This window comes from Cavia porcellus, unplaced genomic scaffold (assembly GCF_034190915.1).
Source record: "Cavia porcellus strain 051 isolate PalLab524CR breed Dunkin Hartley unplaced genomic scaffold, mCavPor4.1 scaffold_9, whole genome shotgun sequence".
NCBI classification, from domain to species: domain Eukaryota; kingdom Metazoa; phylum Chordata; class Mammalia; order Rodentia; family Caviidae; genus Cavia; species Cavia porcellus.
This window is the reverse complement of record NW_026947492.1, coordinates 45,439,455-45,442,815: the sequence shown is the minus strand read 5'-3', so window position 1 is coordinate 45,442,815 and position 3,361 is coordinate 45,439,455. Positions and strand designations below refer to the sequence as shown.

At 34.6% G+C, this 3,361-nt stretch overlaps 1 pseudogene; it reads right to left on the bottom strand.

Annotated features, from left to right (window-relative positions):
- Positions 1–1,292: 1,292 nt before the first annotated feature.
- Positions 1,293–1,748, bottom strand: LOC100713829 (small ribosomal subunit protein uS13-like; annotated as a pseudogene).
- Positions 1,749–3,361: the final 1,613 nt, after the last annotated feature.

Sequence of the window (3,361 nt, the reverse complement as noted above, 5' to 3'; positions counted from 1 at the left end):
AATATGTTAATATAATTTTTATAGTTTCTTTTGCCATTAATTTCCAATGTTTTTGCACGATGGTCCAATAACATTCATAGTTAGTACATGGTATATTTTAGAAAAGGTCTCATGTGCATTTGAGAAAAAACGTATCCTGATGTTTGGTGGAGCCCTCTGTAAACATCTACTAAGTCCATTTGTTCACACGTTTCTAATTTTTTTTTGCTGATGTTTTGTTTAGCTGATCTATGTCTTTCTGACAGTGGAATATTAAGGTCCTCCATTACAATTCTATTATTGATTATTTGATTTTTTCATTCTATTAATATTTATCTTATATAGTTATGTGTGCCATATTTGCTGTACATATATTTATGATTTTTATCTTTTCCTCTTGAGTTTTTTCCCTAAGATATATGTAGTGACTTTCTTTTTCTCTTCTAATCATTCTTGGTTTGAAGTTTACATGTTATGCAAACAGAATAGCTGCCATTTTTTTCTGGGTTCCTGTTGCATGGAAGATTGTTTTCCATCCTGTCACTTTCAGTCTATGAATTTCAGTTCAGTGTGTTTCTTTTATACAGCATATTGTTGGCTCTTGTTTCTTGATTCATTCTTCCAGTTTGCTTCTTTAGAATAGTGAATTGAGGTCATTTACTTTGATGGTCATAAGCAGTACGTGCTGATTTATCTTTGTCATATTTTCCTGCTTTTTCCCTCTGTTTTATTGTTTTTACTGGTTGATAGTTTCTTACTTTCATTATTCTTGTAATTGTGGTCATTTTTGTCTCTGTCTGGAATATCGTTTAGTACTCTTTGTAGGTGGTTTAGTGGTCATCAATTTCTTCAGTTGTTCTTTGTCATAAAAGTATCTTATTTGTCCATTAATTTTGAAAGATAGTTTTGCAAAGTATGTCAATCTGGGTTGCAAGTACTTTTTTTTTCTTTCAGGACTTGAAATACTTTGTGCTATTCTGGACTTGAAGGTTTCTGTTGAGCAGTCATCCATGATTGTGATGGGCTTTCCTTTATAGGAAAAGGAAACCTGTTTCTTTCCTCTAACAGCTTTTAATGTGCTGAACTTCCAGGATCTGATAATTATATGCCTGGGTGTAGATTCATTTTGGTAATGGTCATTTGGTGTTCTTTATGCCTCATTTGTTCAAATGTCAAATTTTGTTTTCATGCTTGGGAAATTTTATGCTATTCTGCAAATAGTCTTATGTGATATGTTTTGACTCCTACTTTTATTAACACCAATCATTTTTTGAGGGGGTGTATAAGGCATTTATTAACAGAGACCCATAGACTCACTTCTTCTTGGACACACCCACAGTGCAGCCATGGCATCCAGTGGTCTTGGTGTGCTGGCCTCAGACACAAAGGCCCCAGAAGTGATGCAGACTCCATGCGTTCTGATATTCCTCAGTCGGTCCAGGTCCTCATGGAGCTTGTTGTACAGACCATTGGCCAGGACCTGGCTGCATTTCCCATTCTTCATGTCCTACTGTCTTTTCAGAAACCAGTCTGGGAACTTATACTCGTGCAGGTTCTCATGATTGCGATCACATGCTCCAACTCATCCTCATTGAACTCTCCAGCCCTCTTGGTGAGGTTGATGTCTGCTTCATCACCACCACATGCAAGTATCTTCACCCCACATCCTTAATGGCAGTGATGGCAAAGGTTATTTTCCACCACTCATTGATGTTGGTGTTGAGAACTCACAAAATGTGTTGGAACTTCTCAGGGAACACTAGAGACATGGCAGTAGCAGGAACAGGGGCATATAGGCCTCCTGCACAAGTGACACTGGCTATTATTATATTGTTTTTCTTTGCAACATTTGCAGCTGTTGAATTGTGTTTCCTATCCCTTTATTATTTTTTTATTTAAAGAAAGAAAAAGCAAAACAGAAACGGATAGAAATCGTACACACTTTCAAAGAATAAAATAAACAGTAATAAATCTCTTGTTGATGTTGTCCTCTTACATATTGTCCTCTTACAAATAATTATTCAAGATACAAAAGTAGAACATATAAATGGGAATTCAAACAGGGGGACTGCAAATAGTTCTGTTCAACTATCTAATAAAAACTTAGTAATATGGCTATCAATCCTATACACTTAAACATGTACGCATTTATCCATATCTTCATTTATGTTGAGATTAAATAAACTAAAGCAGACCAAAATCGCTCTGAATAAAGATTAATAGTATTGCTGGATTTTGCATCATGACACTCTGGAATCAGCACTGGATACTGTAGTGTCTTATTTTCCTTCAAAGCATTTGTTCATTTCATCATGTGTCATAAGAGAGTTCTCATAAACTGTTTATAGGTTTTATGCGAGCATGAGTCTTAACATGTATTTCTATCCTTTCTATATTAGAGGAGAAACAGAACAAAGGAGAACATAGCAAAACATATTCCTGTAGACACCTAAGACTAAAAAGATAAATAAAACTACTGTACAAGGAGTTCTACCATGCTTACTGTGTTGTCTCTTATTATCATGAATAGAATTGGCCCCTTTATTATTTTTAAGAGGTCTTTCCATTCGTGATCACTAGCTATAATCCTGTTTTCAGTGTCTAAAAGTATATATTCAGTTTAATTCAAGCAATTTTGCCAGCCTTGAAGGAAATTTTTATTTCCTTGACATCTATTTGAATCTGCTTCATGCATTCTATTTCTTTCCTACGTTGTTCATTCAAGTTTCTATCATTTTTCTATGCTCATCTAGTTCCTTGTCTATGTCTACTCTAGATTTGCTGAGCAATGCCTTCATTATGGTTGCCATTTCTTTTTCTACCTGAGTGATTGTTTCTGATCTGATTTGCTCTGTGACTTTATATATTTGTTTCTTTACTTGGGTTGCTGTCATTTCAAAAATTTTGAGAGTGTGTTTTTCATTTTCCACTATTTCACTGTCTCTTAGACTTTCTCTGGGTGGATTAGAGATCTGATATTTCATTTTGTTTCTGCATCTTGTCATTTTCTATTTCAAAACTTTTATTTTCTGTGTTAATCCTTGTAAGTTTTTGTAGTAGATCGCTATGTCACTAGTAGTAAGGCATCTCTAAGAAAATCCTGTTCATCAAGGATGTCTTCTGTGTATAAGAGGTTCTTGGTTTGGGTCTGCCCCAAAATCCTATCTTATTAATTAATCAAGTGTGAGATGTTATTATCTGCTTGGATCAGTCCCAAACATTTTGAGTATTGGGCTATGGTAAGAATATTTCCCTAGAGCTTACCAATAATTTTACACAAGGGAAAACAACCGATTTCAAAATATATGATATCCTAACTAAAGCAGAATAATTAGCACTAACAATAGTATCAAGCAGAGTTTAGAAACTGAAAAATTGTCAT